Source organism: Anomaloglossus baeobatrachus, unplaced genomic scaffold, assembly GCF_048569485.1.
Source record: "Anomaloglossus baeobatrachus isolate aAnoBae1 unplaced genomic scaffold, aAnoBae1.hap1 Scaffold_2970, whole genome shotgun sequence".
NCBI classification, from domain to species: Eukaryota; Metazoa; Chordata; class Amphibia; order Anura; family Aromobatidae; genus Anomaloglossus; species Anomaloglossus baeobatrachus.
Window position 1 is genome coordinate 87,238 of NW_027442408.1, and position 27,399 is coordinate 114,636.

The window sequence follows — 27,399 nt, forward strand, 5'->3', positions numbered from 1 at the left end:
GAGTGGAAGCGGAGAGATCGCACCAGATGCCAATTCTAGATGTTATCACACCTGTGGTCACTGCAGCAGCAGGTGAATCCACTTTGTCCAAAAGGGATCTATTCCATTCAATTGCAAATGATCTAGATAAGACAGAGAACTGCAGCACGGGGACATAGCCGAGTTGGTCAGGTTGAGTGGTGATGAGTTTGCTATTTGGATGAATAAAGAAAGTCAAAAGTGTGAAAGATAAAAAACAAAAGGAGGAAGTGTGAAAAGTGAATGGGCCAAATTGAGGTGCATATGAAGACGTATGCTTTCTTCCAATTCATTAAATCGGGCTAATATGAATCAGGTGAATTGAGTTCTGCTTTTGGAAACTGGGTTAAGAAGGGGTGCACCGTTCCTGGAGGTACTGCAATACCAGGTCAATGCGTGGAGTGGACAGAGCAAGCTCTTTTTCCATCTCCCTGTTCTAAAAATCCATTTAATATATGGTCCCCAGATAGGGGACGTATCAGATATTAAACTGATAAGAACAGATACTACACTTGATCTTAGCCAAAAGGCCGAGAAGCGATAACCAGAATTGGTTTGGGCCTCGAGTGGCACCCTGGCCTATGCCGGACACATCTTAGGGAGAGAGAGCGAGAGGGAGACAAACCCACGCCTACACAAGACATTTTGTCACCCAAGCCAACCCTTGAAAAGGCTGCTTTGCAGAGCCAAAACAAGAAGAATGGTGCGTTTTGCAGCCGCCGCCCACTGCAATGAATCTGAATAACTCCTCCTTTAGGGCGCAAGCAACTCCCCTCCCCCTTGCAGTCTTTCCAATTCACGATACAAAAAGACGGACAGGACAGGTTGCCTGACTTTCCGTCACTGCCACCCTTTGCCATCCTTACCCGTAGAAAGCCCTTTCATCATCCCCAAACCCTAATCTTTTCCCTTTCCTTCCCAGCCCCCAAACCCTGCCCTCTGTACCTTTCTCACCACCCGCTTCCCTTCTCCTGTCATCCCCCTACCACCCGGGAAAAAAAGAGATTGCCCCCTCCTTCCACTAGCCCACCCTCCCACCCAAAGAACAACTTCTTCTGCGCAGCTTGTTTTCTAGGCAGCAGCGCTATTGTGATGTCATCGGGGGGCATTGTGACAAGCCGCCAGTGTTCCGTCTCTTCATGTTGTGCACAGTTCAAACGGAAAATACATCAACAGGCAGACTACAGAAAAGCTTACTATCAAAGGTTAGAGGGGGGCTTTCTCAGAGGGCTTTTTACAGTTTTTCTATTCCCAATTAGCCGTTTAAGTGTACTTATTGAAAGTAGTAATTCTTTCATAGGCCGCCCTTTCTTAGTATTTGACGTTCCTTATATTGCGGTATGAGGCTTCGCAGTAGGTTGCAAACATTCATCACCCATGACTGTCCCCAATTGAGCTCAGAAGCTCAATGTCTATCATGACCTCTCTTTTAGAATATCCAAGAGCAAGCAAACTATTCCTCCAGGAGAGGGCGCCAACAGACTACTAAAGAGATCATCATTACTCAAAGAAAACCCCAAAAACCAATGCATGATAGGAATAAACAGGTAACTTTCTTTGGAGTGGAAGCGGAGAGATCGCACCAGATGCCAATTCTAGATGTTATCACACCTGTGGTCACTGCAGCAGCAGGTGAATCCACTTTGTCCAAAAGGGATCTATTCCATTCAATTGCAAATGATCTAGATAAGACAGAGAACTGCAGCACGGGGACATAGCCGAGTTGGTCAGGTTGAGTGGTGATGAGTTTGCTATTTGGATGAATAAAGAAAGTCAAAAGTGTGAAAGATAAAAAACAAAAGGAGGAAGTGTGAAAAGTGAATGGGCCAAATTGAGGTGCATATGAAGACGTATGCTTTCTTCCAATTCATTAAATCGGGCTAATATGAATCAGGTGAATTGAGTTCTGCTTTTGGAAACTGGGTTAAGAAGGGGTGCACCGTTCCTGGAGGTACTGCAATACCAGGTCAATGCGTGGAGTGGACAGAGCAAGCTCTTTTTCCATCTCCCTGTTCTAAAAATCCATTTAATATATGGTCCCCAGATAGGGGACGTATCAGATATTAAACTGATAAGAACAGATACTACACTTGATCTTAGCCAAAAGGCCGAGAAGCGATAACCAGAATTGGTTTGGGCCTCGAGTGGCACCCTGGCCTATGCCGGACACATCTTAGGGAGAGAGAGCGAGAGGGAGACAAACCCACGCCTACACAAGACATTTTGTCACCCAAGCCAACCCTTGAAAAGGCTGCTTTGCAGAGCCAAAACAAGAAGAATGGTGCGTTTTGCAGCCGCCGCCCACTGCAATGAATCTGAATAACTCCTCCTTTAGGGCGCAAGCAACTCCCCTCCCCCTTGCAGTCTTTCCAATTCACGATACAAAAAGACGGACAGGACAGGTTGCCTGACTTTCCGTCACTGCCACCCTTTGCCATCCTTACCCGTAGAAAGCCCTTTCATCATCCCCAAACCCTAATCTTTTCCCTTTCCTTCCCAGCCCCCAAACCCTGCCCTCTGTACCTTTCTCACCACCCGCTTCCCTTCTCCTGTCATCCCCCTACCACCCGGGAAAAAAAGAGATTGCCCCCTCCTTCCACTAGCCCACCCTCCCACCCAAAGAACAACTTCTTCTGCGCAGCTTGTTTTCTAGGCAGCAGCGCTATTGTGATGTCATCGGGGGGCATTGTGACAAGCCGCCAGTGTTCCGTCTCTTCATGTTGTGCACAGTTCAAACGGAAAATACATCAACAGGCAGACTACAGAAAAGCTTACTATCAAAGGTTAGAGGGGGGCTTTCTCAGAGGGCTTTTTACAGTTTTTCTATTCCCAATTAGCCGTTTAAGTGTACTTATTGAAAGTAGTAATTCTTTCATAGGCCGCCCTTTCTTAGTATTTGACGTTCCTTATATTGCGGTATGAGGCTTCGCAGTAGGTTGCAAACATTCATCACCCATGACTGTCCCCAATTGAGCTCAGAAGCTCAATGTCTATCATGACCTCTCTTTTAGAATGTCCAAGAGCAAGCAAACTATTCCTCCAGGAGAGGGCGCCAACAGACTACTAAAGAGATCATCATTACTCAAAGAAAACCCCAAAAACCAATGCATGATAGGAATAAACAGGTAACTTTCTTTGGAGTGGAAGCGGAGAGATCGCACCAGATGCCAATTCTAGATGTTATCACACCTGTGGTCACTGCAGCAGCAGGTGAATCCACTTTGTCCAAAAGGGATCTATTCCATTCAATTGCAAATGATCTAGATAAGACAGAGAACTGCAGCACGGGGACATAGCCGAGTTGGTCAGGTTGAGTGGTGATGAGTTTGCTATTTGGATGAATAAAGAAAGTCAAAAGTGTGAAAGATAAAAAACAAAAGGAGGAAGTGTGAAAAGTGAATGGGCCAAATTGAGGTGCATATGAAGACGTATGCTTTCTTCCAATTCATTAAATCGGGCTAATATGAATCAGGTGAATTGAGTTCTGCTTTTGGAAACTGGGTTAAGAAGGGGTGCACCGTTCCTGGAGGTACTGCAATACCAGGTCAATGCGTGGAGTGGACAGAGCAAGCTCTTTTTCCATCTCCCTGTTCTAAAAATCCATTTAATATATGGTCCCCAGATAGGGGACGTATCAGATATTAAACTGATAAGAACAGATACTACACTTGATCTTAGCCAAAAGGCCGAGAAGCGATAACCAGAATTGGTTTGGGCCTCGAGTGGCACCCTGGCCTATGCCGGACACATCTTAGGGAGAGAGAGCGAGAGGGAGACAAACCCACGCCTACACAAGACATTTTGTCACCCAAGCCAACCCTTGAAAAGGCTGCTTTGCAGAGCCAAAACAAGAAGAATGGTGCGTTTTGCAGCCGCCGCCCACTGCAATGAATCTGAATAACTCCTCCTTTAGGGCGCAAGCAACTCCCCTCCCCCTTGCAGTCTTTCCAATTCACGATACAAAAAGACGGACAGGACAGGTTGCCTGACTTTCCGTCACTGCCACCCTTTGCCATCCTTACCCGTAGAAAGCCCTTTCATCATCCCCAAACCCTAATCTTTTCCCTTTCCTTCCCAGCCCCCAAACCCTGCCCTCTGTACCTTTCTCACCACCCGCTTCCCTTCTCCTGTCATCCCCCTACCACCCGGGAAAAAAAGAGATTGCCCCCTCCTTCCACTAGCCCACCCTCCCACCCAAAGAACAACTTCTTCTGCGCAGCTTGTTTTCTAGGCAGCAGCGCTATTGTGATGTCATCGGGGGGCATTGTGACAAGCCGCCAGTGTTCCGTCTCTTCATGTTGTGCACAGTTCAAACGGAAAATACATCAACAGGCAGACTACAGAAAAGCTTACTATCAAAGGTTAGAGGGGGGCTTTCTCAGAGGGCTTTTTACAGTTTTTCTATTCCCAATTAGCCGTTTAAGTGTACTTATTGAAAGTAGTAATTCTTTCATAGGCCGCCCTTTCTTAGTATTTGACGTTCCTTATATTGCGGTATGAGGCTTCGCAGTAGGTTGCAAACATTCATCACCCATGACTGTCCCCAATTGAGCTCAGAAGCTCAATGTCTATCATGACCTCTCTTTTAGAATGTCCAAGAGCAAGCAAACTATTCCTCCAGGAGAGGGCGCCAACAGACTACTAAAGAGATCATCATTACTCAAAGAAAACCCCAAAAACCAATGCATGATAGGAATAAACAGGTAACTTTCTTTGGAGTGGAAGCGGAGAGATCGCACCAGATGCCAATTCTAGATGTTATCACACCTGTGGTCACTGCAGCAGCAGGTGAATCCACTTTGTCCAAAAGGGATCTATTCCATTCAATTGCAAATGATCTAGATAAGACAGAGAACTGCAGCACGGGGACATAGCCGAGTTGGTCAGGTTGAGTGGTGATGAGTTTGCTATTTGGATGAATAAAGAAAGTCAAAAGTGTGAAAGATAAAAAACAAAAGGAGGAAGTGTGAAAAGTGAATGGGCCAAATTGAGGTGCATATGAAGACGTATGCTTTCTTCCAATTCATTAAATCGGGCTAATATGAATCAGGTGAATTGAGTTCTGCTTTTGGAAACTGGGTTAAGAAGGGGTGCACCGTTCCTGGAGGTACTGCAATACCAGGTCAATGCGTGGAGTGGACAGAGCAAGCTCTTTTTCCATCTCCCTGTTCTAAAAATCCATTTAATATATGGTCCCCAGATAGGGGACGTATCAGATATTAAACTGATAAGAACAGATACTACACTTGATCTTAGCCAAAAGGCCGAGAAGCGATAACCAGAATTGGTTTGGGCCTCGAGTGGCACCCTGGCCTATGCCGGACACATCTTAGGGAGAGAGAGCGAGAGGGAGACAAACCCACGCCTACACAAGACATTTTGTCACCCAAGCCAACCCTTGAAAAGGCTGCTTTGCAGAGCCAAAACAAGAAGAATGGTGCGTTTTGCAGCCGCCGCCCACTGCAATGAATCTGAATAACTCCTCCTTTAGGGCGCAAGCAACTCCCCTCCCCCTTGCAGTCTTTCCAATTCACGATACAAAAAGACGGACAGGACAGGTTGCCTGACTTTCCGTCACTGCCACCCTTTGCCATCCTTACCCGTAGAAAGCCCTTTCATCATCCCCAAACCCTAATCTTTTCCCTTTCCTTCCCAGCCCCCAAACCCTGCCCTCTGTACCTTTCTCACCACCCGCTTCCCTTCTCCTGTCATCCCCCTACCACCCGGGAAAAAAAGAGATTGCCCCCTCCTTCCACTAGCCCACCCTCCCACCCAAAGAACAACTTCTTCTGCGCAGCTTGTTTTCTAGGCAGCAGCGCTATTGTGATGTCATCGGGGGGCATTGTGACAAGCCGCCAGTGTTCCGTCTCTTCATGTTGTGCACAGTTCAAACGGAAAATACATCAACAGGCAGACTACAGAAAAGCTTACTATCAAAGGTTAGAGGGGGGCTTTCTCAGAGGGCTTTTTACAGTTTTTCTATTCCCAATTAGCCGTTTAAGTGTACTTATTGAAAGTAGTAATTCTTTCATAGGCCGCCCTTTCTTAGTATTTGACGTTCCTTATATTGCGGTATGAGGCTTCGCAGTAGGTTGCAAACATTCATCACCCATGACTGTCCCCAATTGAGCTCAGAAGCTCAATGTCTATCATGACCTCTCTTTTAGAATGTCCAAGAGCAAGCAAACTATTCCTCCAGGAGAGGGCGCCAACAGACTACTAAAGAGATCATCATTACTCAAAGAAAACCCCAAAAACCAATGCATGATAGGAATAAACAGGTAACTTTCTTTGGAGTGGAAGCGGAGAGATCGCACCAGATGCCAATTCTAGATGTTATCACACCTGTGGTCACTGCAGCAGCAGGTGAATCCACTTTGTCCAAAAGGGATCTATTCCATTCAATTGCAAATGATCTAGATAAGACAGAGAACTGCAGCACGGGGACATAGCCGAGTTGGTCAGGTTGAGTGGTGATGAGTTTGCTATTTGGATGAATAAAGAAAGTCAAAAGTGTGAAAGATAAAAAACAAAAGGAGGAAGTGTGAAAAGTGAATGGGCCAAATTGAGGTGCATATGAAGACGTATGCTTTCTTCCAATTCATTAAATCGGGCTAATATGAATCAGGTGAATTGAGTTCTGCTTTTGGAAACTGGGTTAAGAAGGGGTGCACCGTTCCTGGAGGTACTGCAATACCAGGTCAATGCGTGGAGTGGACAGAGCAAGCTCTTTTTCCATCTCCCTGTTCTAAAAATCCATTTAATATATGGTCCCCAGATAGGGGACGTATCAGATATTAAACTGATAAGAACAGATACTACACTTGATCTTAGCCAAAAGGCCGAGAAGCGATAACCAGAATTGGTTTGGGCCTCGAGTGGCACCCTGGCCTATGCCGGACACATCTTAGGGAGAGAGAGCGAGAGGGAGACAAACCCACGCCTACACAAGACATTTTGTCACCCAAGCCAACCCTTGAAAAGGCTGCTTTGCAGAGCCAAAACAAGAAGAATGGTGCGTTTTGCAGCCGCCGCCCACTGCAATGAATCTGAATAACTCCTCCTTTAGGGCGCAAGCAACTCCCCTCCCCCTTGCAGTCTTTCCAATTCACGATACAAAAAGACGGACAGGACAGGTTGCCTGACTTTCCGTCACTGCCACCCTTTGCCATCCTTACCCGTAGAAAGCCCTTTCATCATCCCCAAACCCTAATCTTTTCCCTTTCCTTCCCAGCCCCCAAACCCTGCCCTCTGTACCTTTCTCACCACCCGCTTCCCTTCTCCTGTCATCCCCCTACCACCCGGGAAAAAAAGAGATTGCCCCCTCCTTCCACTAGCCCACCCTCCCACCCAAAGAACAACTTCTTCTGCGCAGCTTGTTTTCTAGGCAGCAGCGCTATTGTGATGTCATCGGGGGGCATTGTGACAAGCCGCCAGTGTTCCGTCTCTTCATGTTGTGCACAGTTCAAACGGAAAATACATCAACAGGCAGACTACAGAAAAGCTTACTATCAAAGGTTAGAGGGGGGCTTTCTCAGAGGGCTTTTTACAGTTTTTCTATTCCCAATTAGCCGTTTAAGTGTACTTATTGAAAGTAGTAATTCTTTCATAGGCCGCCCTTTCTTAGTATTTGACGTTCCTTATATTGCGGTATGAGGCTTCGCAGTAGGTTGCAAACATTCATCACCCATGACTGTCCCCAATTGAGCTCAGAAGCTCAATGTCTATCATGACCTCTCTTTTAGAATGTCCAAGAGCAAGCAAACTATTCCTCCAGGAGAGGGCGCCAACAGACTACTAAAGAGATCATCATTACTCAAAGAAAACCCCAAAAACCAATGCATGATAGGAATAAACAGGTAACTTTCTTTGGAGTGGAAGCGGAGAGATCGCACCAGATGCCAATTCTAGATGTTATCACACCTGTGGTCACTGCAGCAGCAGGTGAATCCACTTTGTCCAAAAGGGATCTATTCCATTCAATTGCAAATGATCTAGATAAGACAGAGAACTGCAGCACGGGGACATAGCCGAGTTGGTCAGGTTGAGTGGTGATGAGTTTGCTATTTGGATGAATAAAGAAAGTCAAAAGTGTGAAAGATAAAAAACAAAAGGAGGAAGTGTGAAAAGTGAATGGGCCAAATTGAGGTGCATATGAAGACGTATGCTTTCTTCCAATTCATTAAATCGGGCTAATATGAATCAGGTGAATTGAGTTCTGCTTTTGGAAACTGGGTTAAGAAGGGGTGCACCGTTCCTGGAGGTACTGCAATACCAGGTCAATGCGTGGAGTGGACAGAGCAAGCTCTTTTTCCATCTCCCTGTTCTAAAAATCCATTTAATATATGGTCCCCAGATAGGGGACGTATCAGATATTAAACTGATAAGAACAGATTTTTGATTTAATGAAGCTTTCCAAAGCACCGCAAAAAATGCATGACCGAAGTCACACCAAAAACAGTGCAAAGGCTAGGATTCGTGTGGACCCCTCCGTGAGGAGAGGGTCCCCAAAAATCAACCCCGTCCCTCCGAGCCAGAAGGCCACAGCAAGGGTCAGGGATCTTCGGTGCTCCCCCAAGCCGAAGCCTGGTTGAGCCTTGTCGTTGCTCCCAGCGTCCACCCAGGCATCTTACCCAAGTGGAGTAGAGAGCTACTAGTTGTTGGTTTCGCAGCCGAAACTGCCCGGACCGTCAACCGGTGTTGGTTTCTCAGCCCAAGGCTAACCGGACCTCCAACCGGGTGTTGGTTTCTCAGCCGAAGCTGACCCGGACCTCCAACCGGGTGTTGGTTTCTCAGCCGAAGCTGACCCAGACCTCCAACCGGGTGTTGGTTTCTCAGCCGAAGCTGACCCGGACCTCCAACCGGGTGTTGGTTTCTCAGCCCAAAGCTGAACGGACCTCCGACCATGATTATAAAAATTTCCCTTCCTAGCCAGAAGGCCGGGATAGAGCAATATGCTCAGAAAGTATGAAAGGGCAAGGTACGGTGTGCTACAGAGCCCAAGGCTCGCCGGGGTCCCAAGCCAGCAAGCTCAGACTCACTCCAGGGTCGTCAGTCCTGGGGCACATTGCACCATAGCCCCCACACTTACTCAGTCTAATAGCCTCGATCCTGGTAGGGCCATGTTTTCCTCTAGATGAATATACTATACATCAAGAGTACTAGCAAGCGCAACCTTCCAGTGTGCATTGCATCTGCCGAGCCTCACAGATACTACACTTGATCTTAGCCAAAAGGCCGAGAAGCGATAACCAGAATTGGTTTGGGCCTCGAGTGGCACCCTGGCCTATGCCGGACACATCTTAGGGAGAGAGAGCGAGAGGGAGACAAACCCACGCCTACACAAGACATTTTGTCACCCAAGCCAACCCTTGAAAAGGCTGCTTTGCAGAGCCAAAACAAGAAGAATGGTGCGTTTTGCAGCCGCCGCCCACTGCAATGAATCTGAATAACTCCTCCTTTAGGGCGCAAGCAACTCCCCTCCCCCTTGCAGTCTTTCCAATTCACGATACAAAAAGACGGACAGGACAGGTTGCCTGACTTTCCGTCACTGCCACCCTTTGCCATCCTTACCCGTAGAAAGCCCTTTCATCATCCCCAAACCCTAATCTTTTCCCTTTCCTTCCCAGCCCCCAAACCCTGCCCTCTGTACCTTTCTCACCACCCGCTTCCCTTCTCCTGTCATCCCCCTACCACCCGGGAAAAAAAGAGATTGCCCCCTCCTTCCACTAGCCCACCCTCCCACCCAAAGAACAACTTCTTCTGCGCAGCTTGTTTTCTAGGCAGCAGCGCTATTGTGATGTCATCGGGGGGCATTGTGACAAGCCGCCAGTGTTCCGTCTCTTCATGTTGTGCACAGTTCAAACGGAAAATACATCAACAGGCAGACTACAGAAAAGCTTACTATCAAAGGTTAGAGGGGGGCTTTCTCAGAGGGCTTTTTACAGTTTTTCTATTCCCAATTAGCCGTTTAAGTGTACTTATTGAAAGTAGTAATTCTTTCATAGGCCGCCCTTTCTTAGTATTTGACGTTCCTTATATTGCGGTATGAGGCTTCGCAGTAGGTTGCAAACATTCATCACCCATGACTGTCCCCAATTGAGCTCAGAAGCTCAATGTCTATCATGACCTCTCTTTTAGAATGTCCAAGAGCAAGCAAACTATTCCTCCAGGAGAGGGCGCCAACAGACTACTAAAGAGATCATCATTACTCAAAGAAAACCCCAAAAACCAATGCATGATAGGAATAAACAGGTAACTTTCTTTGGAGTGGAAGCGGAGAGATCGCACCAGATGCCAATTCTAGATGTTATCACACCTGTGGTCACTGCAGCAGCAGGTGAATCCACTTTGTCCAAAAGGGATCTATTCCATTCAATTGCAAATGATCTAGATAAGACAGAGAACTGCAGCACGGGGACATAGCCGAGTTGGTCAGGTTGAGTGGTGATGAGTTTGCTATTTGGATGAATAAAGAAAGTCAAAAGTGTGAAAGATAAAAAACAAAAGGAGGAAGTGTGAAAAGTGAATGGGCCAAATTGAGGTGCATATGAAGACGTATGCTTTCTTCCAATTCATTAAATCGGGCTAATATGAATCAGGTGAATTGAGTTCTGCTTTTGGAAACTGGGTTAAGAAGGGGTGCACCGTTCCTGGAGGTACTGCAATACCAGGTCAATGCGTGGAGTGGACAGAGCAAGCTCTTTTTCCATCTCCCTGTTCTAAAAATCCATTTAATATATGGTCCCCAGATAGGGGACGTATCAGATATTAAACTGATAAGAACAGATACTACACTTGATCTTAGCCAAAAGGCCGAGAAGCGATAACCAGAATTGGTTTGGGCCTCGAGTGGCACCCTGGCCTATGCCGGACACATCTTAGGGAGAGAGAGCGAGAGGGAGACAAACCCACGCCTACACAAGACATTTTGTCACCCAAGCCAACCCTTGAAAAGGCTGCTTTGCAGAGCCAAAACAAGAAGAATGGTGCGTTTTGCAGCCGCCGCCCACTGCAATGAATCTGAATAACTCCTCCTTTAGGGCGCAAGCAACTCCCCTCCCCCTTGCAGTCTTTCCAATTCACGATACAAAAAGACGGACAGGACAGGTTGCCTGACTTTCCGTCACTGCCACCCTTTGCCATCCTTACCCGTAGAAAGCCCTTTCATCATCCCCAAACCCTAATCTTTTCCCTTTCCTTCCCAGCCCCCAAACCCTGCCCTCTGTACCTTTCTCACCACCCGCTTCCCTTCTCCTGTCATCCCCCTACCACCCGGGAAAAAAAGAGATTGCCCCCTCCTTCCACTAGCCCACCCTCCCACCCAAAGAACAACTTCTTCTGCGCAGCTTGTTTTCTAGGCAGCAGCGCTATTGTGATGTCATCGGGGGGCATTGTGACAAGCCGCCAGTGTTCCGTCTCTTCATGTTGTGCACAGTTCAAACGGAAAATACATCAACAGGCAGACTACAGAAAAGCTTACTATCAAAGGTTAGAGGGGGGCTTTCTCAGAGGGCTTTTTACAGTTTTTCTATTCCCAATTAGCCGTTTAAGTGTACTTATTGAAAGTAGTAATTCTTTCATAGGCCGCCCTTTCTTAGTATTTGACGTTCCTTATATTGCGGTATGAGGCTTCGCAGTAGGTTGCAAACATTCATCACCCATGACTGTCCCCAATTGAGCTCAGAAGCTCAATGTCTATCATGACCTCTCTTTTAGAATGTCCAAGAGCAAGCAAACTATTCCTCCAGGAGAGGGCGCCAACAGACTACTAAAGAGATCATCATTACTCAAAGAAAACCCCAAAAACCAATGCATGATAGGAATAAACAGGTAACTTTCTTTGGAGTGGAAGCGGAGAGATCGCACCAGATGCCAATTCTAGATGTTATCACACCTGTGGTCACTGCAGCAGCAGGTGAATCCACTTTGTCCAAAAGGGATCTATTCCATTCAATTGCAAATGATCTAGATAAGACAGAGAACTGCAGCACGGGGACATAGCCGAGTTGGTCAGGTTGAGTGGTGATGAGTTTGCTATTTGGATGAATAAAGAAAGTCAAAAGTGTGAAAGATAAAAAACAAAAGGAGGAAGTGTGAAAAGTGAATGGGCCAAATTGAGGTGCATATGAAGACGTATGCTTTCTTCCAATTCATTAAATCGGGCTAATATGAATCAGGTGAATTGAGTTCTGCTTTTGGAAACTGGGTTAAGAAGGGGTGCACCGTTCCTGGAGGTACTGCAATACCAGGTCAATGCGTGGAGTGGACAGAGCAAGCTCTTTTTCCATCTCCCTGTTCTAAAAATCCATTTAATATATGGTCCCCAGATAGGGGACGTATCAGATATTAAACTGATAAGAACAGATACTACACTTGATCTTAGCCAAAAGGCCGAGAAGCGATAACCAGAATTGGTTTGGGCCTCGAGTGGCACCCTGGCCTATGCCGGACACATCTTAGGGAGAGAGAGCGAGAGGGAGACAAACCCACGCCTACACAAGACATTTTGTCACCCAAGCCAACCCTTGAAAAGGCTGCTTTGCAGAGCCAAAACAAGAAGAATGGTGCGTTTTGCAGCCGCCGCCCACTGCAATGAATCTGAATAACTCCTCCTTTAGGGCGCAAGCAACTCCCCTCCCCCTTGCAGTCTTTCCAATTCACGATACAAAAAGACGGACAGGACAGGTTGCCTGACTTTCCGTCACTGCCACCCTTTGCCATCCTTACCCGTAGAAAGCCCTTTCATCATCCCCAAACCCTAATCTTTTCCCTTTCCTTCCCAGCCCCCAAACCCTGCCCTCTGTACCTTTCTCACCACCCGCTTCCCTTCTCCTGTCATCCCCCTACCACCCGGGAAAAAAAGAGATTGCCCCCTCCTTCCACTAGCCCACCCTCCCACCCAAAGAACAACTTCTTCTGCGCAGCTTGTTTTCTAGGCAGCAGCGCTATTGTGATGTCATCGGGGGGCATTGTGACAAGCCGCCAGTGTTCCGTCTCTTCATGTTGTGCACAGTTCAAACGGAAAATACATCAACAGGCAGACTACAGAAAAGCTTACTATCAAAGGTTAGAGGGGGGCTTTCTCAGAGGGCTTTTTACAGTTTTTCTATTCCCAATTAGCCGTTTAAGTGTACTTATTGAAAGTAGTAATTCTTTCATAGGCCGCCCTTTCTTAGTATTTGACGTTCCTTATATTGCGGTATGAGGCTTCGCAGTAGGTTGCAAACATTCATCACCCATGACTGTCCCCAATTGAGCTCAGAAGCTCAATGTCTATCATGACCTCTCTTTTAGAATGTCCAAGAGCAAGCAAACTATTCCTCCAGGAGAGGGCGCCAACAGACTACTAAAGAGATCATCATTACTCAAAGAAAACCCCAAAAACCAATGCATGATAGGAATAAACAGGTAACTTTCTTTGGAGTGGAAGCGGAGAGATCGCACCAGATGCCAATTCTAGATGTTATCACACCTGTGGTCACTGCAGCAGCAGGTGAATCCACTTTGTCCAAAAGGGATCTATTCCATTCAATTGCAAATGATCTAGATAAGACAGAGAACTGCAGCACGGGGACATAGCCGAGTTGGTCAGGTTGAGTGGTGATGAGTTTGCTATTTGGATGAATAAAGAAAGTCAAAAGTGTGAAAGATAAAAAACAAAAGGAGGAAGTGTGAAAAGTGAATGGGCCAAATTGAGGTGCATATGAAGACGTATGCTTTCTTCCAATTCATTAAATCGGGCTAATATGAATCAGGTGAATTGAGTTCTGCTTTTGGAAACTGGGTTAAGAAGGGGTGCACCGTTCCTGGAGGTACTGCAATACCAGGTCAATGCGTGGAGTGGACAGAGCAAGCTCTTTTTCCATCTCCCTGTTCTAAAAATCCATTTAATATATGGTCCCCAGATAGGGGACGTATCAGATATTAAACTGATAAGAACAGATACTACACTTGATCTTAGCCAAAAGGCCGAGAAGCGATAACCAGAATTGGTTTGGGCCTCGAGTGGCACCCTGGCCTATGCCGGACACATCTTAGGGAGAGAGAGCGAGAGGGAGACAAACCCACGCCTACACAAGACATTTTGTCACCCAAGCCAACCCTTGAAAAGGCTGCTTTGCAGAGCCAAAACAAGAAGAATGGTGCGTTTTGCAGCCGCCGCCCACTGCAATGAATCTGAATAACTCCTCCTTTAGGGCGCAAGCAACTCCCCTCCCCCTTGCAGTCTTTCCAATTCACGATACAAAAAGACGGACAGGACAGGTTGCCTGACTTTCCGTCACTGCCACCCTTTGCCATCCTTACCCGTAGAAAGCCCTTTCATCATCCCCAAACCCTAATCTTTTCCCTTTCCTTCCCAGCCCCCAAACCCTGCCCTCTGTACCTTTCTCACCACCCGCTTCCCTTCTCCTGTCATCCCCCTACCACCCGGGAAAAAAAGAGATTGCCCCCTCCTTCCACTAGCCCACCCTCCCACCCAAAGAACAACTTCTTCTGCGCAGCTTGTTTTCTAGGCAGCAGCGCTATTGTGATGTCATCGGGGGGCATTGTGACAAGCCGCCAGTGTTCCGTCTCTTCATGTTGTGCACAGTTCAAACGGAAAATACATCAACAGGCAGACTACAGAAAAGCTTACTATCAAAGGTTAGAGGGGGGCTTTCTCAGAGGGCTTTTTACAGTTTTTCTATTCCCAATTAGCCGTTTAAGTGTACTTATTGAAAGTAGTAATTCTTTCATAGGCCGCCCTTTCTTAGTATTTGACGTTCCTTATATTGCGGTATGAGGCTTCGCAGTAGGTTGCAAACATTCATCACCCATGACTGTCCCCAATTGAGCTCAGAAGCTCAATGTCTATCATGACCTCTCTTTTAGAATGTCCAAGAGCAAGCAAACTATTCATCCAGGAGAGGGCGCCAACAGACTACTAAAGAGATCATCATTACTCAAAGAAAACCCCAAAAACCAATGCATGATAGGAATAAACAGGTAACTTTCTTTGGAGTGGAAGCGGAGAGATCGCACCAGATGCCAATTCTAGATGTTATCACACCTGTGGTCACTGCAGCAGCAGGTGAATCCACTTTGTCCAAAAGGGATCTATTCCATTCAATTGCAAATGATCTAGATAAGACAGAGAACTGCAGCACGGGGACATAGCCGAGTTGGTCAGGTTGAGTGGTGATGAGTTTGCTATTTGGATGAATAAAGAAAGTCAAAAGTGTGAAAGATAAAAAACAAAAGGAGGAAGTGTGAAAAGTGAATGGGCCAAATTGAGGTGCATATGAAGACGTATGCTTTCTTCCAATTCATTAAATCGGGCTAATATGAATCAGGTGAATTGAGTTCTGCTTTTGGAAACTGGGTTAAGAAGGGGTGCACCGTTCCTGGAGGTACTGCAATACCAGGTCAATGCGTGGAGTGGACAGAGCAAGCTCTTTTTCCATCTCCCTGTTCTAAAAATCCATTTAATATATGGTCCCCAGATAGGGGACGTATCAGATATTAAACTGATAAGAACAGATACTACACTTGATCTTAGCCAAAAGGCCGAGAAGCGATAACCAGAATTGGTTTGGGCCTCGAGTGGCACCCTGGCCTATGCCGGACACATCTTAGGGAGAGAGAGCGAGAGGGAGACAAACCCACGCCTACACAAGACATTTTGTCACCCAAGCCAACCCTTGAAAAGGCTGCTTTGCAGAGCCAAAACAAGAAGAATGGTGCGTTTTGCAGCCGCCGCCCACTGCAATGAATCTGAATAACTCCTCCTTTAGGGCGCAAGCAACTCCCCTCCCCCTTGCAGTCTTTCCAATTCACGATACAAAAAGACGGACAGGACAGGTTGCCTGACTTTCCGTCACTGCCACCCTTTGCCATCCTTACCCGTAGAAAGCCCTTTCATCATCCCCAAACCCTAATCTTTTCCCTTTCCTTCCCAGCCCCCAAACCCTGCCCTCTGTACCTTTCTCACCACCCGCTTCCCTTCTCCTGTCATCCCCCTACCACCCGGGAAAAAAAGAGATTGCCCCCTCCTTCCACTAGCCCACCCTCCCACCCAAAGAACAACTTCTTCTGCGCAGCTTGTTTTCTAGGCAGCAGCGCTATTGTGATGTCATCGGGGGGCATTGTGACAAGCCGCCAGTGTTCCGTCTCTTCATGTTGTGCACAGTTCAAACGGAAAATACATCAACAGGCAGACTACAGAAAAGCTTACTATCAAAGGTTAGAGGGGGGCTTTCTCAGAGGGCTTTTTACAGTTTTTCTATTCCCAATTAGCCGTTTAAGTGTACTTATTGAAAGTAGTAATTCTTTCATAGGCCGCCCTTTCTTAGTATTTGACGTTCCTTATATTGCGGTATGAGGCTTCGCAGTAGGTTGCAAACATTCATCACCCATGACTGTCCCCAATTGAGCTCAGAAGCTCAATGTCTATCATGACCTCTCTTTTAGAATGTCCAAGAGCAAGCAAACTATTCCTCCAGGAGAGGGCGCCAACAGACTACTAAAGAGATCATCATTACTCAAAGAAAACCCCAAAAACCAATGCATGATAGGAATAAACAGGTAACTTTCTTTGGAGTGGAAGCGGAGAGATCGCACCAGATGCCAATTCTAGATGTTATCACACCTGTGGTCACTGCAGCAGCAGGTGAATCCACTTTGTCCAAAAGGGATCTATTCCATTCAATTGCAAATGATCTAGATAAGACAGAGAACTGCAGCACGGGGACATAGCCGAGTTGGTCAGGTTGAGTGGTGATGAGTTTGCTATTTGGATGAATAAAGAAAGTCAAAAGTGTGAAAGATAAAAAACAAAAGGAGGAAGTGTGAAAAGTGAATGGGCCAAATTGAGGTGCATATGAAGACGTATGCTTTCTTCCAATTCATTAAATCGGGCTAATATGAATCAGGTGAATTGAGTTCTGCTTTTGGAAACTGGGTTAAGAAGGGGTGCACCGTTCCTGGAGGTACTGCAATACCAGGTCAATGCGTGGAGTGGACAGAGCAAGCTCTTTTTCCATCTCCCTGTTCTAAAAATCCATTTAATATATGGTCCCCAGATAGGGGACGTATCAGATATTAAACTGATAAGAACAGATTCTACACTTGATCTTAGCCAAAAGGCCGAGAAGCGATAACCAGAATTGGTTTGGGCCTCGAGTGGCACCCTGGCCTATGCCGGACACATCTTAGGGAGAGAGAGCGAGAGGGAGACAAACCCACGCCTACACAAGACATTTTGTCACCCAAGCCAACCCTTGAAAAGGCTGCTTTGCAGAGCCAAAACAAGAAGAATGGTGCGTTTTGCAGCCGCCGCCCACTGCAATGAATCTGAATAACTCCTCCTTTAGGGCGCAAGCAACTCCCCTCCCCCTTGCAGTCTTTCCAATTCACGATACAAAAAGACGGACAGGACAGGTTGCCTGACTTTCCGTCACTGCCACCCTTTGCCATCCTTACCCGTAGAAAGCCCTTTCATCATCCCCAAACCCTAATCTTTTCCCTTTCCTTCCCAGCCCCCAAACCCTGCCCTCTGTACCTTTCTCACCACCCGCTTCCCTTCTCCTGTCATCCCCCTACCACCCGGGAAAAAAAGAGATTGCCCCCTCCTTCCACTAGCCCACCCTCCCACCCAAAGAACAACTTCTTCTGCGCAGCTTGTTTTCTAGGCAGCAGCGCTATTGTGATGTCATCGGGGGGCATTGTGACAAGCCGCCAGTGTTCCGTCTCTTCATGTTGTGCACAGTTCAAACGGAAAATACATCAACAGGCAGACTACAGAAAAGCTTACTATCAAAGGTTAGAGGGGGGCTTTCTCAGAGGGCTTTTTACAGTTTTTCTATTCCCAATTAGCCGTTTAAGTGTACTTATTGAAAGTAGTAATTCTTTCATAGGCCGCCCTTTCTTAGTATTTGACGTTCCTTATATTGCGGTATGAGGCTTCGCAGTAGGTTGCAAACATTCATCACCCATGACTGTCCCCAATTGAGCTCAGAAGCTCAATGTCTATCATGACCTCTCTTTTAGAATGTCCAAGAGCAAGCAAACTATTCCTCCAGGAGAGGGCGCCAACAGACTACTAAAGAGATCATCATTACTCAAAGAAAACCCCAAAAACCAATGCATGATAGGAATAAACAGGTAACTTTCTTTGGAGTGGAAGCGGAGAGATCGCACCAGATGCCAATTCTAGATGTTATCACACCTGTGGTCACTGCAGCAGCAGGTGAATCCACTTTGTCCAAAAGGGATCTATTCCATTCAATTGCAAATGATCTAGATAAGACAGAGAACTGCAGCACGGGGACATAGCCGAGTTGGTCAGGTTGAGTGGTGATGAGTTTGCTATTTGGATGAATAAAGAAAGTCAAAAGTGTGAAAGATAAAAAACAAAAGGAGGAAGTGTGAAAAGTGAATGGGCCAAATTGAGGTGCATATGAAGACGTATGCTTTCTTCCAATTCATTAAATCGGGCTAATATGAATCAGGTGAATTGAGTTCTGCTTTTGGAAACTGGGTTAAGAAGGGGTGCACCGTTCCTGGAGGTACTGCAATACCAGGTCAATGCGTGGAGTGGACAGAGCAAGCTCTTTTTCCATCTCCCTGTTCTAAAAATCCATTTAATATATGGTCCCCAGATAGGGGACGTATCAGATATTAAACTGATAAGAACAGATACTACACTTGATCTTAGCCAAAAGGCCGAGAAGCGATAACCAGAATTGGTTTGGGCCTCGAGTGGCACCCTGGCCTATGCCGGACACATCTTAGGGAGAGAGAGCGAGAGGGAGACAAACCCACGCCTACACAAGACATTTTGTCACCCAAGCCAACCCTTGAAAAGGCTGCTTTGCAGAGCCAAAACAAGAAGAATGGTGCGTTTTGCAGCCGCCACCCACTGCAATGAATCTGAATAACTCCTCCTTTAGGGCGCAAGCAACTCCCCTCCCCCTTGCAGTCTTTCCAATTCACGATACAAAAAGACGGACAGGACAGGTTGCCTGACTTTCCGTCACTGCCACCCTTTGCCATCCTTACCCGTAGAAAGCCCTTTCATCATCCCCAAACCCTAATCTTTTCCCTTTCCTTCCCAGCCCCCAAACCCTGCCCTCTGTACCTTTCTCACCACCCGCTTCCCTTCTCCTGTCATCCCCCTACCACCCGGGAAAAAAAGAGATTGCCCCCTCCTTCCACTAGCCCACCCTCCCACCCAAAGAACAACTTCTTCTGCGCAGCTTGTTTTCTAGGCAGCAGCGCTATTGTGATGTCATCGGGGGGCATTGTGACAAGCCGCCAGTGTTCCGTCTCTTCATGTTGTGCACAGTTCAAACGGAAAATACATCAACAGGCAGACTACAGAAAAGCTTACTATCAAAGGTTAGAGGGGGGCTTTCTCAGAGGGCTTTTTACAGTTTTTCTATTCCCAATTAGCCGTTTAAGTGTACTTATTGAAAGTAGTAATTCTTTCATAGGCCGCCCTTTCTTAGTATTTGACGTTCCTTATATTGCGGTATGAGGCTTCGCAGTAGGTTGCAAACATTCATCACCCATGACTGTCCCCAATTGAGCTCAGAAGCTCAATGTCTATCATGACCTCTCTTTTAGAATGTCCAAGAGCAAGCAAACTATTCCTCCAGGAGAGGGCGCCAACAGACTACTAAAGAGATCATCATTACTCAAAGAAAACCCCAAAAACCAATGCATGATAGGAATAAACAGGTAACTTTCTTTGGAGTGGAAGCGGAGAGATCGCACCAGATGCCAATTCTAGATGTTATCACACCTGTGGTCACTGCAGCAGCAGGTGAATCCACTTTGTCCAAAAGGGATCTATTCCATTCAATTGCAAATGATCTAGATAAGACAGAGAACTGCAGCACGGGGACATAGCCGAGTTGGTCAGGTTGAGTGGTGATGAGTTTGCTATTTGGATGAATAAAGAAAGTCAAAAGTGTGAAAGATAAAAAACAAAAGGAGGAAGTGTGAAAAGTGAATGGGCCAAATTGAGGTGCATATGAAGACGTATGCTTTCTTCCAATTCATTAAATCGGGCTAATATGAATCAGGTGAATTGAGTTCTGCTTTTGGAAACTGGGTTAAGAAGGGGTGCACCGTTCCTGGAGGTACTGCAATACCAGGTCAATGCGTGGACTGGACAGAGCAAGCTCTTTTTCCATCTCCCTGTTCTAAAAATCCATTTAATATATGGTCCCCAGATAGGGGACGTATCAGATATTAAACTGATAAGAACAGATACTACACTTGATCTTAGCCAAAAGGCCGAGAAGCGATAACCAGAATTGGTTTGGGCCTCGAGTGGCACCCTGGCCTATGCCGGACACATCTTAGGGAGAGAGAGCGAGAGGGAGACAAACCCACGCCTACACAAGACATTTTGTCACCCAAGCCAACCCTTGAAAAGGCTGCTTTGCAGAGCCAAAACAAGAAGAATGGTGCGTTTTGCAGCCGCCGCCCACTGCAATGAATCTGAATAACTCCTCCTTTAGGGCGCAAGCAACTCCCCTCCCCCTTGCAGTCTTTCCAATTCACGATACAAAAAGACGGACAGGACAGGTTGCCTGACTTTCCGTCACTGCCACCCTTTGCCATCCTTACCCGTAGAAAGCCCTTTCATCATCCCCAAACCCTAATCTTTTCCCTTTCCTTCCCAGCCCCCAAACCCTGCCCTCTGTACCTTTCTCACCACCCGCTTCCCTTCTCCTGTCATCCCCCTACCACCCGGGAAAAAAAGAGATTGCCCCCTCCTTCCACTAGCCCACCCTCCCACCCAAAGAACAACTTCTTCTGCGCAGCTTGTTTTCTAGGCAGCAGCGCTATTGTGATGTCATCGGGGGGCATTGTGACAAGCCGCCAGTGTTCCGTCTCTTCATGTTGTGCACAGTTCAAACGGAAAATACATCAACAGGCAGACTACAGAAAAGCTTACTATCAAAGGTTAGAGGGGGGCTTTCTCAGAGGGCTTTTTACAGTTTTTCTATTCCCAATTAGCCGTTTAAGTGTACTTATTGAAAGTAGTAATTCTTTCATAGGCCGCCCTTTCTTAGTATTTGACGTTCCTTATATTGCGGTATGAGGCTTCGCAGTAGGTTGCAAACATTCATCACCCATGACTGTCCCCAATTGAGCTCAGAAGCTCAATGTCTATCATGACCTCTCTTTTAGAATGTCCAAGAGCAAGCAAACTATTCCTCCAGGAGAGGGCGCCAACAGACTACTAAAGAGATCATCATTACTCAAAGAAAACCCCAAAAACCAATGCATGATAGGAATAAACAGGTAACTTTCTTTGGAGTGGAAGCGGAGAGATCGCACCAGATGCCAATTCTAGATGTTATCACACCTGTGGTCACTGCAGCAGCAGGTGAATCCACTTTGTCCAAAAGGGATCTATTCCATTCAATTGCAAATGATCTAGATAAGACAGAGAACTGCAGCACGGGGACATAGCCGAGTTGGTCAGGTTGAGTGGTGATGAGTTTGCTATTTGGATGAATAAAGAAAGTCAAAAGTGTGAAAGATAAAAAACAAAAGGAGGAAGTGTGAAAAGTGAATGGGCCAAATTGAGGTGCATATGAAGACGTATGCTTTCTTCCAATTCATTAAATCGGGCTAATATGAATCAGGTGAATTGAGTTCTGCTTTTGGAAACTGGGTTAAGAAGGGGTGCACCGTTCCTGGAGGTACTGCAATACCAGGTCAATGCGTGGAGTGGACAGAGCAAGCTCTTTTTCCATCTCCCTGTTCTAAAAATCCATTTAATATATGGTCCCCAGATAGGGGACGTATCAGATATTAAACTGATAAGAACAGATACTACACTTGATCTTAGCCAAAAGGCCGAGAAGCGATAACCAGAATTGGTTTGGGCCTCGAGTGGCACCCTGGCCTATGCCGGACACATCTTAGGGAGAGAGAGCGAGAGGGAGACAAACCCACGCCTACACAAGACATTTTGTCACCCAAGCCAACCCTTGAAAAGGCTGCTTTGCAGAGCCAAAACAAGAAGAATGGTGCGTTTTGCAGCCGCCGCCCACTGCAATGAATCTGAATAACTCCTCCTTTAGGGCGCAAGCAACTCCCCTCCCCCTTGCAGTCTTTCCAATTCACGATACAAAAAGACGGACAGGACAGGTTGCCTGACTTTCCGTCACTGCCACCCTTTGCCATCCTTACCCGTAGAAAGCCCTTTCATCATCCCCAAACCCTAATCTTTTCCCTTTCCTTCCCAGCCCCCAAACCCTGCCCTCTGTACCTTTCTCACCACCCGCTTCCCTTCTCCTGTCATCCCCCTACCACCCGGGAAAAAAAGAGATTGCCCCCTCCTTCCACTAGCCCACCCTCCCACCCAAAGAACAACTTCTTCTGCGCAGCTTGTTTTCTAGGCAGCAGCGCTATTGTGATGTCATCGGGGGGCATTGTGACAAGCCGCCAGTGTTCCGTCTCTTCATGTTGTGCACAGTTCAAACGGAAAATACATCAACAGGCAGACTACAGAAAAGCTTACTATCAAAGGTTAGAGGGGGGCTTTCTCAGAGGGCTTTTTACAGTTTTTCTATTCCCAATTAGCCGTTTAAGTGTACTTATTGAAAGTAGTAATTCTTTCATAGGCCGCCCTTTCTTAGTATTTGACGTTCCTTATATTGCGGTATGAGGCTTCGCAGTAGGTTGCAAACATTCATCACCCATGACTGTCCCCAATTGAGCTCAGAAGCTCAATGTCTATCATGACCTCTCTTTTAGAATGTCCAAGAGCAAGCAAACTATTCCTCCAGGAGAGGGCGCCAACAGACTACTAAAGAGATCATCATTACTCAAAGAAAACCCCAAAAACCAATGCATGATAGGAATAAACAGGTAACTTTCTTTGGAGTGGAAGCGGAGAGATCGCACCAGATGCCAATTCTAGATGTTATCACACCTGTGGTCACTGCAGCAGCAGGTGAATCCACTTTGTCCAAAAGGGATCTATTCCATTCAATTGCAAATGATCTAGATAAGACAGAGAACTGCAGCACGGGGACATAGCCGAGTTGGTCAGGTTGAGTGGTGATGAGTTTGCTATTTGGATGAATAAAGAAAGTCAAAAGTGTGAAAGATAAAAAACAAAAGGAGGAAGTGTGAAAAGTGAATGGGCCAAATTGAGGTGCATATGAAGACGTATGCTTTCTTCCAATTCATTAAATCGGGCTAATATGAATCAGGTGAATTGAGTTCTGCTTTTGGAAACTGGGTTAAGAAGGGGTGCACCGTTCCTGGAGGTACTGCAATACCAGGTCAATGCGTGGAGTGGACAGAGCAAGCTCTTTTTCCATCTCCCTGTTCTAAAAATCCATTTAATATATGGTCCCCAGATAGGGGACGTATCAGATATTAAACTGATAAGAACAGATACTACACTTGATCTTAGCCAAAAGGCCGAGAAGCGATAACCAGAATTGGTTTGGGCCTCGAGTGGCACCCTGGCCTATGCCGGACACATCTTAGGGAGAGAGAGCGAGAGGGAGACAAACCCACGCCTACACAAGACATTTTGTCACCCAAGCCAACCCTTGAAAAGGCTGCTTTGCAGAGCCAAAACAAGAAGAATGGTGCGTTTTGCAGCCGCCGCCCACTGCAATGAATCTGAATAACTCCTCCTTTAGGGCGCAAGCAACTCCCCTCCCCCTTGCAGTCTTTCCAATTCACGATACAAAAAGACGGACAGGACAGGTTGCCTGACTTTCCGTCACTGCCACCCTTTGCCATCCTTACCCGTAGAAAGCCCTTTCATCATCCCCAAACCCTAATCTTTTCCCTTTCCTTCCCAGCCCCCAAACCCTGCCCTCTGTACCTTTCTCACCACCCGCTTCCCTTCTCCTGTCATCCCCCTACCACCCGGGAAAAAAAGAGATTGCCCCCTCCTTCCACTAGCCCACCCTCCCACCCAAAGAACAACTTCTTCTGCGCAGCTTGTTTTCTAGGCAGCAGCGCTATTGTGATGTCATCGGGGGGCATTGTGACAAGCCGCCAGTGTTCCGTCTCTTCATGTTGTGCACAGTTCAAACGGAAAATACATCAACAGGCAGACTACAGAAAAGCTTACTATCAAAGGTTAGAGGGGGGCTTTCTCAGAGGGCTTTTTACAGTTTTTCTATTCCCAATTAGCCGTTTAAGTGTACTTATTGAAAGTAGTAATTCTTTCATAGGCCGCCCTTTCTTAGTATTTGACGTTCCTTATATTGCGGTATGAGGCTTCGCAGTAGGTTGCAAACATTCATCACCCATGACTGTCCCCAATTGAGCTCAGAAGCTCAATGTCTATCATGACCTCTCTTTTAGAATGTCCAAGAGCAAGCAAACTATTCCTCCAGGAGAGGGCGCCAACAGACTACTAAAGAGATCATCATTACTCAAAGAAAACCCCAAAAACCAATGCATGATAGGAATAAACAGGTAACTTTCTTTGGAGTGGAAGCGGAGAGATCGCACCAGATGCCAATTCTAGATGTTATCACACCTGTGGTCACTGCAGCAGCAGGTGAATCCACTTTGTCCAAAAGGGATCTATTCCATTCAATTGCAAATGATCTAGATAAGACAGAGAACTGCAGCACGGGGACATAGCCGAGTTGGTCAGGTTGAGTGGTGATGAGTTTGCTATTTGGATGAATAAAGAAAGTCAAAAGTGTGAAAGATAAAAAACAAAAGGAGGAAGTGTGAAAAGTGAATGGGCCAAATTGAGGTGCATATGAAGACGTATGCTTTCTTCCAATTCATTAAATCGGGCTAATATGAATCAGGTGAATTGAGTTCTGCTTTTGGAAACTGGGTTAAGAAGGGGTGCACCGTTCCTGGAGGTACTGCAATACCAGGTCAATGCGTGGAGTGGACAGAGCAAGCTCTTTTTCCATCTCCCTGTTCTAAAAATCCATTTAATATATGGTCCCCAGATAGGGGACGTATCAGATATTAAACTGATAAGAACAGATACTACACTTGATCTTAGCCAAAAGGCCGAGAAGCGATAACCAGAATTGGTTTGGGCCTCGAGTGGCACCCTGGCCTATGCCGGACACATCTTAGGGAGAGAGAGCGAGAGGGAGACAAACCCACGCCTACACAAGACATTTTGTCACCCAAGCCAACCCTTGAAAAGGCTGCTTTGCAGAGCCAAAACAAGAAGAATGGTGCGTTTTGCAGCCGCCGCCCACTGCAATGAATCTGAATAACTCCTCCTTTAGGGCGCAAGCAACTCCCCTCCCCCTTGCAGTCTTTCCAATTCACGATACAAAAAGACGGACAGGACAGGTTGCCTGACTTTCCGTCACTGCCACCCTTTGCCATCCTTACCCGTAGAAAGCCCTTTCATCATCCCCAAACCCTAATCTTTTCCCTTTCCTTCCCAGCCCCCAAACCCTGCCCTCTGTACCTTTCTCACCACCCGCTTCCCTTCTCCTGTCATCCCCCTACCACCCGGGAAAAAAAGAGATTGCCCCCTCCTTCCACTAGCCCACCCTCCCACCCAAAGAACAACTTCTTCTGCGCAGCTTGTTTTCTAGGCAGCAGCGCTATTGTGATGTCATCGGGGGGCATTGTGACAAGCCGCCAGTGTTCCGTCTCTTCATGTTGTGCACAGTTCAAACGGAAAATACATCAACAGGCAGACTACAGAAAAGCTTACTATCAAAGGTTAGAGGGGGGCTTTCTCAGAGGGCTTTTTACAGTTTTTCTATTCCCAATTAGCCGTTTAAGTGTACTTATTGAAAGTAGTAATTCTTTCATAGGCCGCCCTTTCTTAGTATTTGACGTTCCTTATATTGCGGTATGAGGCTTCGCAGTAGGTTGCAAACATTCATCACCCATGACTGTCCCCAATTGAGCTCAGAAGCTCAATGTCTATCATGACCTCTCTTTTAGAATGTCCAAGAGCAAGCAAACTATTCCTCCAGGAGAGGGCGCCAACAGACTACTAAAGAGATCATCATTACTCAAAGAAAACCCCAAAAACCAATGCATGATAGGAATAAACAGGTAACTTTCTTTGGAGTGGAAGCGGAGAGATCGCACCAGATGCCAATTCTAGATGTTATCACACCTGTGGTCACTGCAGCAGCAGGTGAATCCACTTTGTCCAAAAGGGATCTATTCCATTCAATTGCAAATGATCTAGATAAGACAGAGAACTGCAGCACGGGGACATAGCCGAGTTGGTCAGGTTGAGTGGTGATGAGTTTGCTATTTGGATGAATAAAGAAAGTCAAAAGTGTGAAAGATAAAAAACAAAAGGAGGAAGTGTGAAAAGTGAATGGGCCAAATTGAGGTGCATATGAAGACGTATGCTTTCTTCCAATTCATTAAATCGGGCTAATATGAATCAGGTGAATTGAGTTCTGCTTTTGGAAACTGGGTTAAGAAGGGGTGCACCGTTCCTGGAGGTACTGCAATACCAGGTCAATGCGTGGAGTGGACAGAGCAAGCTCTTTTTCCATCTCCCTGTTCTAAAAATCCATTTAATATATGGTCCCCAGATAGGGGACGTATCAGATATTAAACTGATAAGAACAGATACTACACTTGATCTTAGCCAAAAGGCCGAGAAGCGATAACCAGAATTGGTTTGGGCCTCGAGTGGCACCCTGGCCTATGCCGGACACATCTTAGGGAGAGAGAGCGAGAGGGAGACAAACCCACGCCTACACAAGACATTTTGTCACCCAAGCCAACCCTTGAAAAGGCTGCTTTGCAGAGCCAAAACAAGAAGAATGGTGCGTTTTGCAGCCGCCGCCCACTGCAATGAATCTGAATAACTCCTCCTTTAGGGCGCAAGCAACTCCCCTCCCCCTTGCAGTCTTTCCAATTCACGATACAAAAAGACGGACAGGACAGGTTGCCTGACTTTCCGTCACTGCCACCCTTTGCCATCCTTACCCGTAGAAAGCCCTTTCATCATCCCCAAACCCTAATCTTTTCCCTTTCCTTCCCAGCCCCCAAACCCTGCCCTCTGTACCTTTCTCACCACCCGCTTCCCTTCTCCTGTCATCCCCCTACCACCCCGGGAAAAAAAGAGATTGCCCCCTCCTTCCACTAGCCCACCCTCCCACCCAAAGAACAACTTCTTCTGCGCAGCTTGTTTTCTAGGCAGCAGCGCTATTGTGATGTCATCGGGGGGCATTGTGACAAGCCGCCAGTGTTCCGTCTCTTCATGTTGTGCACAGTTCAAACGGAAAATACATCAACAGGCAGACTACAGAAAAGCTTACTATCAAAGGTTAGAGGGGGGCTTTCTCAGAGGGCTTTTTACAGTTTTTCTATTCCCAATTAGCCGTTTAAGTGTACTTATTGAAAGTAGTAATTCTTTCATAGGCCGCCCTTTCTTAG

At 46.6% G+C, this 27,399-nt stretch overlaps 17 non-coding genes and 1 pseudogene across 17 annotated transcripts; all 18 read right to left on the minus strand.

The window, feature by feature from the left end:
- Window positions 1–369: 369 nt before the first annotated feature.
- Window positions 370–560, minus strand: LOC142267838 (U2 spliceosomal RNA). The gene has a single exon (XR_012733656.1). It is a non-coding gene; the product is annotated as a U2 spliceosomal RNA (small nuclear RNA).
- Window positions 561–1,947: 1,387 nt separating this feature from the next.
- LOC142267840 (U2 spliceosomal RNA) lies at window positions 1,948–2,138 on the minus strand. The gene has a single exon (XR_012733657.1). It is a non-coding gene; the product is annotated as a U2 spliceosomal RNA (small nuclear RNA).
- A 1,387-nt stretch (window positions 2,139–3,525) lies between these two features.
- On the minus strand, window positions 3,526–3,716 carry LOC142267841 (U2 spliceosomal RNA). The gene has a single exon (XR_012733658.1). It is a non-coding gene; the product is annotated as a U2 spliceosomal RNA (small nuclear RNA).
- A 1,387-nt stretch (window positions 3,717–5,103) lies between these two features.
- On the minus strand, window positions 5,104–5,294 carry LOC142267842 (U2 spliceosomal RNA). The gene has a single exon (XR_012733659.1). It is a non-coding gene; the product is annotated as a U2 spliceosomal RNA (small nuclear RNA).
- Window positions 5,295–6,681: 1,387 nt separating this feature from the next.
- On the minus strand, window positions 6,682–6,872 carry LOC142267843 (U2 spliceosomal RNA). Its single transcript, XR_012733660.1, has one exon. It is a non-coding gene; the product is annotated as a U2 spliceosomal RNA (small nuclear RNA).
- Window positions 6,873–8,259: 1,387 nt separating this feature from the next.
- On the minus strand, window positions 8,260–8,452 carry LOC142267790 (U2 spliceosomal RNA). The gene has a single exon (XR_012733615.1). It is a non-coding gene; the product is annotated as a U2 spliceosomal RNA (small nuclear RNA).
- A 688-nt stretch (window positions 8,453–9,140) lies between these two features.
- LOC142267798 (U2 spliceosomal RNA) lies at window positions 9,141–9,267 on the minus strand (annotated as a pseudogene).
- A 1,387-nt stretch (window positions 9,268–10,654) lies between these two features.
- LOC142267846 (U2 spliceosomal RNA) lies at window positions 10,655–10,845 on the minus strand. The gene has a single exon (XR_012733662.1). It is a non-coding gene; the product is annotated as a U2 spliceosomal RNA (small nuclear RNA).
- A 1,387-nt stretch (window positions 10,846–12,232) lies between these two features.
- LOC142267847 (U2 spliceosomal RNA) lies at window positions 12,233–12,423 on the minus strand. The gene has a single exon (XR_012733663.1). It is a non-coding gene; the product is annotated as a U2 spliceosomal RNA (small nuclear RNA).
- Window positions 12,424–13,810: 1,387 nt separating this feature from the next.
- LOC142267848 (U2 spliceosomal RNA) lies at window positions 13,811–14,001 on the minus strand. The gene has a single exon (XR_012733664.1). It is a non-coding gene; the product is annotated as a U2 spliceosomal RNA (small nuclear RNA).
- Window positions 14,002–15,388: 1,387 nt separating this feature from the next.
- LOC142267849 (U2 spliceosomal RNA) lies at window positions 15,389–15,579 on the minus strand. The gene has a single exon (XR_012733665.1). It is a non-coding gene; the product is annotated as a U2 spliceosomal RNA (small nuclear RNA).
- Window positions 15,580–16,966: 1,387 nt separating this feature from the next.
- LOC142267785 (U2 spliceosomal RNA) lies at window positions 16,967–17,157 on the minus strand. The gene has a single exon (XR_012733613.1). It is a non-coding gene; the product is annotated as a U2 spliceosomal RNA (small nuclear RNA).
- Window positions 17,158–18,544: 1,387 nt separating this feature from the next.
- Window positions 18,545–18,735, minus strand: LOC142267850 (U2 spliceosomal RNA). Its single transcript, XR_012733666.1, has one exon. It is a non-coding gene; the product is annotated as a U2 spliceosomal RNA (small nuclear RNA).
- Window positions 18,736–20,122: 1,387 nt separating this feature from the next.
- LOC142267786 (U2 spliceosomal RNA) lies at window positions 20,123–20,313 on the minus strand. Its single transcript, XR_012733614.1, has one exon. It is a non-coding gene; the product is annotated as a U2 spliceosomal RNA (small nuclear RNA).
- Window positions 20,314–21,700: 1,387 nt separating this feature from the next.
- LOC142267774 (U2 spliceosomal RNA) lies at window positions 21,701–21,891 on the minus strand. The gene has a single exon (XR_012733603.1). It is a non-coding gene; the product is annotated as a U2 spliceosomal RNA (small nuclear RNA).
- A 1,387-nt stretch (window positions 21,892–23,278) lies between these two features.
- Window positions 23,279–23,469, minus strand: LOC142267775 (U2 spliceosomal RNA). The gene has a single exon (XR_012733604.1). It is a non-coding gene; the product is annotated as a U2 spliceosomal RNA (small nuclear RNA).
- Window positions 23,470–24,856: 1,387 nt separating this feature from the next.
- LOC142267776 (U2 spliceosomal RNA) lies at window positions 24,857–25,047 on the minus strand. The gene has a single exon (XR_012733605.1). It is a non-coding gene; the product is annotated as a U2 spliceosomal RNA (small nuclear RNA).
- Window positions 25,048–26,434: 1,387 nt separating this feature from the next.
- On the minus strand, window positions 26,435–26,625 carry LOC142267777 (U2 spliceosomal RNA). Its single transcript, XR_012733606.1, has one exon. It is a non-coding gene; the product is annotated as a U2 spliceosomal RNA (small nuclear RNA).
- Between the last annotated feature and the right edge of the window lie 774 nt (window positions 26,626–27,399).